General features: G+C 36.7%; 1 long non-coding RNA gene across 1 annotated transcript in view; it reads left to right on the top strand.

The window, feature by feature from the left end:
• Positions 1-12,985, top strand: part of LOC109277846 (uncharacterized) — a 49,403-nt gene that overhangs the window by 1,060 nt on the left and 35,358 nt on the right. The window lies entirely within an intron of this gene.

The raw sequence follows: 12,985 nt of genomic DNA, 5'->3' as shown, positions 1-12,985 counted from the left end.
TTAAAGAGGATACTGATATTTACACCCTGGACTGTTCTAGCAGATAGGAGAGTGTTTCCATCATTCTAAACTCTTAACAATCTGATTGAGGCTATTTTACTGATTAAGGCTTTTATCTCTGCAATTTCATAAAATAGCTACAAATACTCAGAATTTGTCCAGAAATTTCTATAGTTTGAGATTAGTATTTTGTGTGATGTTTATAAATCTGTGACCCACATGGTACAGTCTTAGATCAGGACCATATTCAAAATACACAGGCAAATATCTGAGGTATAATTTTGAAATAATTCTTTAAAAATTCTCATAGCCCGAACACTGTGAAGCAGGTAAATAACAAACAACATATCTTAAACATATCTCTTTTTTCTCTCATCTTGTGTTCTCGCACAAGATAGCTGCTTGTATTGTATTTCAAAATGTGCCCTACTGTTGTTCTCCAGCCCTGGGTGTGTGCTTTAGATCTTTTCCCCCAGCTCTCTTTCTTCCTGATTCTGAATGACAAAAGCCCAAAAGAATTGGTCATGTTACATGGGAGGACCCTCTTTAGGAGTCTGGAAGAGGGAAGCAGAGCTAATACAATTATCCATTAATAAGTACTTTTTCTTTCACAGTTGATTCCTTTCCGTAGTTAACTCTAATGCTCAGTAATACTGTGTGTTAATAGGTATAATAGTTTTAGTACAAGTATTTTTTGTTTTTGTTTTTTAGTTTAAATCTAAGTTAACATATAGTATAATAATCATTTCAGGAATAGAGTTTAGTGATTCATCACTTATATATAACACCCAGTGCTCATCCCATCAAGTGTCTTCCTTAATGCCCCTCACCCATTTAGCCCATTCCCTCACCCAACACCCTGCCAGCAACCCTCAGTTTGTTCTCTATATTTAAGAGTCTCTTATGGTTTGTCTCCCTCTCTGTTTTTATCTTATTTTTGTTTCCCTTCCCTTATGTTCATTTGTTTTATTTCTTAAATTCCACATATGAGTGAAATCATATGGTATTTATCTTTCTCTGACTTATTTCACTTAGCATAATACACTTTAGTTCCATCCACATTGTTGCAGATGGCAAGATTTCAGTCTTTTTGATCGTCAAGTAATATTCCATTGTGTAAATATATCACATCTTCTTTATACATTCATCAGTGGACCTTTGGGCCCTTTCCATACTTCAGCTATTGTCAATAGTGCTCCTATAAATATTGGGGTGCATGTGCCCCTTTGAATCAGCACTCCTGTATCCTTTGGATAAATATCTAGTAGTGCAATTGCTGGGTCATAGGGTAGTTCTATTTTTAATTTTTTGATGAACCTCCATATTGTTTCCCAGAGTGACTATACCAGTTTGCATTCCCACCAGCAGTGCAAAAGGGTTCCTCTTTCTCTGCATCCTTGCCAACATCTGCCGTTGCCTGAGTTCATTTTAGCCTTTCTGATAGGTGTGAGATGGTATCTCATTGCGGTTTTGATTTGTATTTCCCTGATGATGAGCAATGTTGAGCATGTTTTCATGGGTCTGTTAGCCATCTGGATGTCTTCTTTGGAAAAGTGTCTATTCATGTCTTTTGCCAATTTCTTCACTGGATTATTTGTTTTTTGGGTGTTGAATTTGATAAGTTCTTTATAGATTTTGGATACTAACCCTTTATCTGATACATCATTTGCAAAAATCTTCTCCCATTCCGTCGGTTACCTTTTAGTTTTGCTGATTGTTTCCTTTGCTGTGCAGAAGCTTTTTATTTTGATGAGGTGCCAGTAGTTCATTTTTGCTTTTGTTTCCCTTGCCTCTGGAGACATGTCAAGTAAGAAGTTTGCTGCAGACCAGGTCAAAGAGGTTGTTTCCTGTTTTCTTCTCTAGGATTTTGATGGTGTCCTGTCTTACGTTTAGGTCTTTCATCCATTTTGAGTTTATTTTTGTGTATGGTGTAAGAAAGGGGTCCAGGTTCATTCTTCTGCATGTCACTCTTATTTTTTCTGTTAAGTAGGCTTCATGCCCAGCTTGGAGCCCAAAGTGGGGCTTGAACTCATGACCCTGAGATTAAAATCTGAGCTGACATCAAGAGTTGGATGCTTAACTGACTGAGCCACCCATGGGCCCCAGGACAAGTTTTAAGGCTGTTGTTTTGTTTTGTTTGAAAATGAGCCACCCTCATTGGTCAGGGGCTTTATAATCACACATATCTTGTGGCATCCCAAAGTCATAGAGAATATGACTCACACTCAATCACCAAGATCTATGAATTGCTTTCATAACCAGGACTTATTTTCCACTAAATAACTGTGTAACTCCTTAAAATCTGTTATTCCATTGAGCTCAGAGAAGTTCAGCATTGTAAACAGAATAGCAATTTCACCATCTTCTCAATGTACATGTCAAGTTTAAATTTGAGTACAAAACCATCACCTTTATAGTGGACAGAGAAAGTTCTGTTATATAGCATCAGGGAAAAGTGTGCAGGCTCTGAGGGCCATTGGAGGTCTACCAAGTGGGATCTAAGACTTTTTAATTCTAAAAACACTTTAATACATTTCTTCAAAAATTTCCAGGACCTAACCATTTGGCTAAATTAAAAGAAACTAAATCTAGTCTCTTTGCTTCAACTTCTTAAATATCTGTAAACTGGCAGTGGTTAAAAAAACATAAGTATAAAGAAAATTTGTAATCTTCATTATTTTCTCCATTACATCATGCAATAAAACTGACTTCCAAGAGTCACAACACAGACTCTCTTGATGAATGAGGCAATGGAAACTGGGCACACCAACCTCCTATTTTGAGTTGCATTAATTGTTGAAGCCCTCCTCCCTGCCCCAACCATGCCCCAAACATGGCACATCTTTTTTGGAAGAAAATGTTTTGGTCAAACTACTCATTCTTTATTGGTAATTGCTTAAGATTTGTTAATTGGTACAAACTAGCTTAGGAAAAGGTTCCTAGCTTAGGAGGTAGGGTATAATATTTAGGTACCTGCACACTCTGGGCTCAAATAGAGCTCATATTTGAAACCTCTGATGTAAAATTTTCCTGCTTGACAGGACATGTGCCATTGTTGAGTTCCTTTGACAACTCTCTTGTTCTCTGTACCAACAGAGAAACTGACTTCTATTAGTAAGTAATAGAAACACTCCATGAAACAAAATTAAGAATACAGTATAATTCAATTAGCGAGAGTTTCAGAGGTATGGGAAAGAATGCTTTGAAATGCAAGTGTTAGGGTTCTCTAGAGAAACAGAACCAATAGGATGCATATGTGGAGAGAAAGATTTTTTTAAGGAATTGGTACATGCGGTAGTGGGCACTAGTAAGTCTGAAATCTGTTGGGCAGGTTGGCAGGCTAAAAATTCAGGCAAGAGTCAAAGAGCTCAAAATCCATTGGCAGGATTTTTGTTATGGTTTTGAGGAAGTAGTATTTGTTCTACTCCCGGAAACCTCAATTTTTGTTCATATGGCCTTCAACTGTTTGAGACCCGCCCACATTAATCAGGGTAATCTCCTTTACTTAAAGTCCACTAATTGTAAATGTTAATACATCTACAAAATACCCATCACAGCAACATCTAGTGTTTGACCAACATCTGGTGTTCGACCAAAATGGGCACCACAGTCTAGCCAAGTTGAAACCTAAGATTACCCATCACAATGACTGCTATTCAATAGTATTTTCTCAAAGGCACAATGGTAATTAAGTTTAAAAATATAAATTCGTTAGTGAACAATATAAGGAATGTTTTCATTAAGAAAACATATCCTCTTGTTTTATTTTTCTTTGCTCTTTTCAATCAGTTGTGTGGTGGTAGAGATGGGGGAGAATGAGGGAGGGAAGATTGGATGTTTTCATGTGACTTCTTCTGCATAACCGTGTCAAATATTTGTGCTAGAGCTTTGAGAACAGTGTGTCCATCATTAGAAAGGATCAAAATATGGACAAATAAGTCACTCACAATCTAGGGGAAGATAGAGATGTGAACAATCTATCTTCCATATTCCATATACCATATTAGTTATATTGTAAATTCATTGCCTCAAAGACATATAAAGACAATAGTGTTGTGGGCATATAAAAGGGTTTGGATGTGATTGGGCTCCCACCTGAAAGGAAGTTTCACAGACTTGTGAGAGGGCAGCATTGCAAACCCTCCTTACCACTTTTCAATACAGGCAGGTAGAGGAGGAGAGGCCATAGTATGAGGAAATTGTTTCCAAGGTAGGGTTACTTCTCAGTTGCACCACAGAGTTGGGTAGAATTCACCAAATTCACACAGCAAGTCCTGACATTTGATGGCCTAATTGGAGTGATTATGAGTATGCTTTAAAAATGTGCTTTGTCAGCACATCCAATGGGATGTTTTCATAAAGAGCATGTTCCCACTCCACACCTGGCCCAGGAGAAGCTCAAAACATGAAACTAAAGTTAGTACATTAATAATTGTTTGTGATGTGGTTGGCAAAAATATTTTGTAATTGTTCTCACAGGAGTGCTTTAGGGAGTTAATTGCAGCAGGTCAGGTTTTTCTCTACCTTGTAGGAAAGTTTCAGTAACTCTGTGATATAAAAACTTTATATGTATGAGATACATGTATATAAATATTTATAATTTCAGATATACAAATAAAAACTTTATCTCTCTTTTTGAAAGAGTGAGTGAGAAAGAGAATGAGAGAGATTCATTACAGGTTTATAACAAAGATGTATACATACATATATGTAAAGATTATAAATTTTCTTTATGCTTAATATATGATATATAATATATTGTACATATATAATATCTTAGTGCTTTTATACTAGCCTAAAGTGCTCACAAATACTTTTTTTTTTCAGAAGGAAAGTGTGAGAATAATAAACTAGCTATGACTTGTATATATCATGAGCCACAACTGAAACACAATGGGGGCAAAGCAAATAGAACAAAGTTGTTAAGTTGGTAATTTTGTTTCGCTTTTGCTTTTAATTGCACACATGTAAATACTGAATTCACACAGTATTGAGGAACCAAAGTGAACTGAAAAAATAATACTCCTCACCAGATACTCAGCATAAATGTTATATAAAAATGTAAACAATAATAGGATATGAAAATGTCTCAGAGCAACAGCTATTGAGGGAATATAATTCACTTGTCTTTTGATATGCATGTGTAGCTTATGCTAACTTCACTAAGGTATTTCAACTATATGATCTGTGTTTAATTTGGAAGACCTTATGACTATTTTATTTTGAATTTTCTGTGATAGTACGGATATTATTCAATTTTATTATTTTTAACGCAGTGTTTGAAAGGGAAAAATTTACTTTACCCTTCAAAGTTCGTCCAGCTGGTCTAAGAATTAAATTCACATGACACGGATTAACAGGAGAAAAAACAAAGTTTAATAATAAAGTGTGCACAGAGGCCGAATAATAAAATTGAAACCTAAAGAAATGACCAAGGCATATACTTTTTGGACAAAGAAACATAAATCAGTGAGGAATTGACAGGACAAAATAAATTTATGTTCAGGAGTTTAAATTAGTAAGGAATTCTAAACAAAATTTGGGCTAGGTAGTAAATTAGTAAAAGTAACAAGGTTTGTTTATCTATTCAGCCCTGAAATCCCTATCTTTGGTGATAAGGATGTCTTTTTACCTCCTGGTACAGGGAAGATACCTTTCACTTGGGAGATTTATTTCCTGCTTTCAAGACACAAAGGGGGGTCAGAGTGTTTGTTCTTGCACTGGCTATTTGTTAAGTAACTTTGATTCAAAATTATCAATATGCTATTGTTGCACATTGGAGCCTGGGGCCCTTCAGCAGGCAATTCATTAAATATATAACTAAATATTTAAAAAGTATTTCAGATTGTGGGATTATTCATGTATTTGTATTTACAAGTCAGAAAAAAATGATCTAGGAAAGACTTTCAAAAAGAAGTAAACCAGGAAGCACCACTGTTCTTTCTTTACACTCATTTCCTGCGTGTCTGAACTCTTCATCTCATGGTTTTGAAAACCGTTGTTGTGAGAGGACTCCCTAATTAATAGTTCTAGCTCAGATGATCCTCTGAATTTCAGTCTTGTATATCTGACAGTTAATGAACATCCTTACTTGGATGTCTGATAGGTGGTTCATACATAACATGTCCCAAGAGGAATCCATGCTTGCCCTTGCTCCTTTACCCCCATAATCTCTCCCCTCCTGCGTTGTTTATTTCAGTAGAACTCTTATACCCTTGGCTCAAGCCAATGATTTTGGAGTCAACAATGACTCCTTTCTTTCTCCAACACCCCTTAGGCCATCTATGAGCAAATCCTCTAGACTCATCCTTTGATTTTTAACTGTTTTTGAGTCACTCAAATGGCAAGTTTATATGCTTCAACTTAATACATCCAGAATCTGACTATTCTTATTTCCCTTATGATTCTCCTAGTTTACGTTGTTGTATGAACTATTGCAATATTCATTCAGCTGGATTCTAAACAAGGTAGTTCACAGTGATCCTTTTATAATGTAAATTTGATTTTGTTATGCCTGCCCCCACCCCCCATTGGCTCCCATTTCATCTGTGGTTAAAAACAAAGGCCTTACAATAGTCTAGAAGGCCACACAGTAGCTACCCTCTTGTTCATCTTCTTCCTGCAATCCATCCTTTCTACCTCTTTTGTTTCATCTCCTATTATACTCCCTATCCTTAAATCCAGTGTAGTCTATAATAGTTTTCTATTGCTGTCAAAGCAAATGACCACAAATTTCCACAAATTTAGCAGTTTAAAACAATACAAATTTATTATCTCACAGTTCTGCAGGTCAGAAGTTGGGTTGGTTCAGCTGTTCTCTCTGGTTATGGGCAGAATTTTGTGCCTTATGTTTGTAGGACTGAGGTCCTTGTTTCCTTGCAGTTTGTCATCTAGGGCCTGCCCTTAGCTTCCAGAGGCCTCTTTCTGGTCCTTGCTCTGGGGACCTTACATCTGAGAGACAGCAACAGTGTTCAGTATTCTTTTCATACTTGGCATCTTTCTGATTTATTCTTCTGCCAAATCTCTCTTGCTACAGCCAGAGAAAGTTCTCTGCCTTTAAGGTTCATGAGATTAGGTGAGACCTACCTCGGTAATCCGAGATAATTTCTTTATTTTAAGGTCTGGAACTTTAATTCCATCTACAAAGTTATTTTGCCTGAAATATAGTAGTTTCATAAGTTCTGGGAATTGGGACATGGTCAGCTTTGGGGGACTGTTATTCTGCCTACCACTGGGCCTCTTGGCCAAGCATGCTTCCATCTTAGGCCTGTATGCTTACTGTCTTGCTACATGGAATATTCTTCACCTGGATAATCATCACTTCAGGTTTCTGCTCCATTATCACCGTATTCTATCAGCTTCTTTGACCAGCCTTTAAAAGAAATATCCACTTGCCATTGCTCCTTTTTTTCCCCTTTAACCTTTTCGTTTATTCCTTTTTCTGACCATTGCCTGACATTGAATGTATTTGTTTCCTTGTTTACTGTCTGTCTCCTTCTATGAAATCCTTTGTGAACAGGGACTTTGATTTATTCACCATTGGATTCCCACTACCTACAGCAGTTCCTGGCACATGGTAAATGTTTAATAAATATTTATTGAATGAATGCAAATCACCAAAAAAGCCCCAGAGCCCCCACTCCATTAATCATGTCTCAGAAAAATGAGTCAGCTAACTCTGAATTCACATAATAGAACAACTTAAAGAAACTCTTATTCATAAGAATGTTACTAGTTTGTCAAATCCCTTGCTGAAGTCATTAGTTGCAACTTCTATAGCATCCCCTGATCTATCATAAAAGAATACAGAGTTTGGCATTTCTATCCTTGGCATACGTAAACTAGCTCAAAGGTTCCATTTCCTCCATCTCTAAGTGATGACAAGCTTTTTAATAATCTGTTCTGAAACTTGAAAGAGCTCAAGTCTGTAGTTAAGAATTCATTTTTTCCATCTTTCAAAATAAAGATATATCTCATTTGCAAATTCTTGGTATTTCTCTTATTTAAAATATTTCCTCAAAGATTATTGACAGTGAGCCCTAAATCTGTAAATGACTCTAGAATCAGAGGTATTAATCCCCTCAAAGTTACCATTCCTTCTTCTTCAATTCCCCTCTCTATGATGTTTGTTTTGTTTTTTCTTATTTAGAATTGCATTGCTTGGGGTGCCTGCGTGGCCTAGTCGGTTAAATGGTTAAACGTCCCATTCTTGGTTTCTGCTGAGATCAAGATCTCACAACTTATGAGTTGGAGCCCTGCAATGAGGCTCTGTATTGACGACGTGCAGCCTGCTTGGTATTCTCTGTCTCCCTTTCTCTCTCTGTTCCTCCCCCGCTCTCACTCTCTGTCTCTCAAAAATAAATAAACATTAAAAAAAAATAAAATTGCTTTGCTTGGAGCAAAGAATAAACACAAAATGAGATTTTGAAGGTTTTGCTTTCTAGCTCCATCTACACTGTGCAGAGATCTGAACACTTCCTCTGAACTTAGCCAAACAGCCCCTTGTGGACGTATCTGCTCATCCTGACATTTAGCCTTCACCATTTTTAAGGTTTCAGCCCATGACTTTTTTATCTGTAGCTGATCCATCAAGCAGCACCTTGTGCAGTCTCTTTAGTTTCCTATACATTTTTCTCTTTTCTTTCCTCCTGGGTAATGTCTTTGATAATGTGGGCAGAATATTTTAGAGTTACCCAGCACTCCTGAGCCATTTTCCATTTAAGAATTTTCTCAATGCAAGCATACCTATCCTTCTAAATTAAAACAGATTTTAAAAAAATGTTTATTTATGGGGCACCTGGGTGGCTCAGTCAGTTAAGCATCCAACTCTTGACTTAGGCTCAAGTTATGATCTCACGATTTGTGGATTTGAGCACCACATTGGGCTCTGCTCTGATGGCGTGCAAGGCTTGCTTGGGATCCTCTCTCTCTCCCTCTTTCTCCGCTCATGTGCTCTGTTTCTCTCTCTCTCAAAATAAAGGAAAACAAACTTTAAAAAAATTTTTTAATGTTTATTTATTTATTTTGAGAGAGAGGGAGAGAGCATGAGCAGGGGAGGGGCAGAGAGAGAGAAAGACAGATAGAGAATCCTAAGCAGGCTGTGTCCTGCCAGCACAGTGCCCGACTCAGGGCTTGATCTCACAAACTGTGAGATCATGACCCGAACCAAAATCAAGAGTGAGATGCTTAACTGACTGAGCCACCTAGGCGCCTCTAAAACAGATGTTTTAAAAATAAAGTTTTGAACCCATGCTAACTGCAGGCAACAAAATGTATTACATATATAGTGGATCAGTTTTTTCTCGAAGTGTGGTCCCTGGATCACCTGAATCAGAATCACAAGACAGCAAGGGAATACTTATGACAATGTAGATTACCAATTACTGAATCAGAATTGGAAGGAGGTGGATGAGAGGTTTGGGAATCAGCATTTAAAAATTTTTTTTTAACGTTTATTTATTTTTGAGACAGGGAGAGACAGCATGAACGGGGGAGGGTCAGAGAGAGAGGGAGACACAGAATCTGAAACAGGCTCCAGGCTCTGAGCTGTGAGCACAGAGCCTGACGTGGGGCTCGAACTCACGGACCGTGAGATCATGACCTGAGCCGAAGTCGGATGCTTAACCGATTGAGCCACGCAGGCGCCCGGGAATCAGCATTTTAAAAAGTTTCTCAAGTATATTCTTTAAAGTTTGAGAACTTTATCTGTCAAGGATATGCAGAAGCATAAATCCCTGCTAGTAAGGAGACAGTAGTATATTTAAGATGATAAAGCCTAAAAATAATACGTGGCAAATGAATGGCATAGAAAATAAAGTACACTTGACTCAGCAAGTCCAGCTATTGGGGGTGTGGTGAGGGGGATTCTGGTTTCACAGAACAGGTGTGTATTTGTCATAAGAGATACTTAAGAACTGTTTATTAATGACAGAGCCATGCTGGAAGATGAAGAAACCATACATTTTTTTAAAAAATTCTTTTTTTTTTTAAACCTATTTATTTAGAGAGAGAGTGCACGCACACAAGTGGGGAGGGGTGGGGAGAGAAGGAGAGAGAATCCCAAGCAGGCTGTGCTGACAGCCCCGATGTGGGGCTCGATCCCATGAACCGTGAGATCATGACCTGAGCCAATACCAAGAGTTGGACGCTTAACCTACTGAGCCACCCAGGCACCCCTTTCCACTACTTCTTTTCTTTCTTTCTTTTTTTTTTAATTAGGCAGTTTCTTTCTTTCTTTCTTTCTTTCTTTCTTTCTTTCTTTCTTTCTTTCTTTCTTTCTAATTAATATCCAAGTTAGTTAGCTTATAGTGCAACAATGATTTCAGGAGTTGATTTCTTAACATCCTTTACCCATTAAGCCCATCCCCCCTCCATCAATCCTCTGTTCTCTATATTTAAGAGTCTCTTATGTTTTGTCCCTCTCCCTGTTTTTATATCATTTTTGCTTCCCTTCCCTTATGTTCATCTATTTTGAATCTTAAATTCTTCATATGAGTGAAGTCATAAGATATTTGTCCTTCTCTGACTAATTTTGCTTAGCATAATGGCCTCTAGGTCCATCCCTCTCTACTATTTCTTAAGAGAATTTGGACTTCCTAAGAATAACGGGAAGGCATTTTAAGAACTACAGTAAATTTAGTTGAATGTAAGTAAAAGAAGTGTGCATTTACCAACGTAGCAGGAAGGATGGAGGATTTGCTTGAGAGTCTGATGAAAAGGTAGATTGTGATCATATTGTGAGCAATTTTGAATATTAGAGTGAAGGATGTAGATAGTGGAGAACTGCTGAAAATTTTGGGATAAGATAAAAGGAATGTATTAGGAAAATTAACCTATAGTTGCTACTGGGAATGATAAGAGGGATGAAATGCCAGAGCCAGGGAAAAATGGGAGGAGGAGCTAGCTTCATGTTCCATAATGAGAAAATTCGGACCCAAATTGATAAAAGAATAGATGTGTAACCAAATTTAAAGAATGGATCAATAAAACATGGAAACTAGTTTAATTCTAGTCTAGTTTAGTAGTTTCCTTCTTTTAGTTGACTTAACATTTTAGCTGCAATTTTTAAAAAGCAAGGAATTTACTCTTTTTCATACCATTGTAGGGCCCAACATTTCTTTCTTTTCAAAATTAACTTATTAGTCAAATATAAATCTTACATTTAGACCATTAAAGCACTATATTAAAATGCCAGGTAATTCAACAAACCATTAAAAAGAAGCATCTACTTCTTGTTAGTCACTGTGCCAAGTTCTAGTTCATTACAAATGCATAAGATATGAGTTTTTGGTTTTTTTTTTTTTTATTAGGGTTCTCCAAAGAAACAACCAATAGGATGTATACATATTAAAGAGTTTTTGTTTGTTTGTTGGTTGGTTGGTTTTAAATAAGGCATTGGCTCATGTTATTATTTTGGAGGCTAAAATGTCCCAAGATCTGTAGGATGAATCGGTAAACTAGAGACCCAGGAGAGTCAATGGTGTATTTCTAGTCTAATGGTCAGCAGGTTCAAAACTCAGGAGAGCTGATGTTAGTTACAGTTAGAGTCTGAAGGCAGGAGAAAAGCCAGTGTCCCAGTTTGAAAGCAGTCAGGCAGGAGGAATTTTCTCTTACTTGGGGAAGGGTCAGCTATTTTGTTCTACTCAGGACTTCAAGTGAATAGATGAAGCCCACCCACATAATGGAAGGCAATCTGCTTTACTCAATTTGCTGATTTAAATGTTAATCCCATTCAGAAACACCCTCACAGAAACTCAGAATAATGTTTGACCAAATATTTGCTCATCACTTGGCCCGGTCAAGTTGACACATAAAATTAGCCATCACAGTTGCTGTTCTCAAGGAACTTACAATTTACTAGGGAAGACAGACAAGTAAAATAATAATACATAATTTTAATGTTTCAATATGAGTTATTTTTAAAGTGCTATGAAAACACAAAGGGGAGAATGATAAGTTCTGTCTGTGGAGAGAGGGGATGTCAATGAACTTACAGGAAAAATAGCTTTTGTTTAGAAAAACACCTGGGTGAGTTGTTTTGTTTATGGGTATCAGGCTCTCTGAGTACAGTGAGAATAACCCAGGAGATCTCTAAGGCATTCTGAGTGGGAAATAATGTGCATTTGAGGGTTAGATACAGCCAGGAGATTAAGAGCTAGAATCTAAGAAGAAATCAAAACAACTAAAAAATAATATTGGACAATTCTTGAATGGAGAAGACACTCAGATGAAAATTTCTAAGATTCAGGATTAATAAGGACTCTTAAAAAGAGGAATATATTATTTTTTATTTTTGAATTTGAAAATAGTATGAAATGAAAAAATTTAAACACCTGCAAAAAAAGAATAGCACAATCCATATCCATCAAGATTTAACAGTTATCAAGATTATGCCACACTTGCTTAATCTCTTTTCTCTCTTTGCTGACTATTTGGAAAGAAATCTCAGAAATCCTACTATTTCACTTCTGCATACTTCACGATGCATCTCTAAAAAAGGAAGTGAACTTAAAAAAAAAACAAAATTTAATCCACTTTTACACCAAACAAAATTCATAATCACATCTTGATATCATTTTGATATTGTCAAATACCTTTAGTCCATATTAAAATGTTTCTGATTGTCTCAAAAATTTCTTCATACATTGTGGTTGCCTGAGTCATAATTCATAATGTGTGTGAAGTTCACACATTATATTTGAATGTTTTAACTCACAAGTCTTTTAATCTAGAGAAGACCTCCTTCCTTTTTTCGTTTGTTCTAATATTCATTTCTAAGTTATTTTTTGCATTGTTCTGCAATATAATTCTCTACCTTGTGCTGTATACTTTTAGTAAATTCAGCTTCCCATTCAGCTTGAGTCATAGGTTTTTATGAGAGCAAAAAGAAATGGGGAAATGTTTTCCAAGAGAGTGGTGGATTGTGGAAAAAAGAATGCAAGTGTGGAAGTTGACATTGATGGCATAGATCAAGAAGATAAAGGAA

This window comes from Panthera pardus, unplaced genomic scaffold (assembly GCF_024362965.1).
Source record: "Panthera pardus isolate Hobbes unplaced genomic scaffold, ASM2436296v1 HiC_scaffold_16, whole genome shotgun sequence".
NCBI lineage: Eukaryota > Metazoa > Chordata > Mammalia > Carnivora > Felidae > Panthera > Panthera pardus.
The sequence above is the reverse complement of the archived record's forward strand: the minus strand, read 5'-3'. Positions and strand labels throughout refer to the sequence as shown.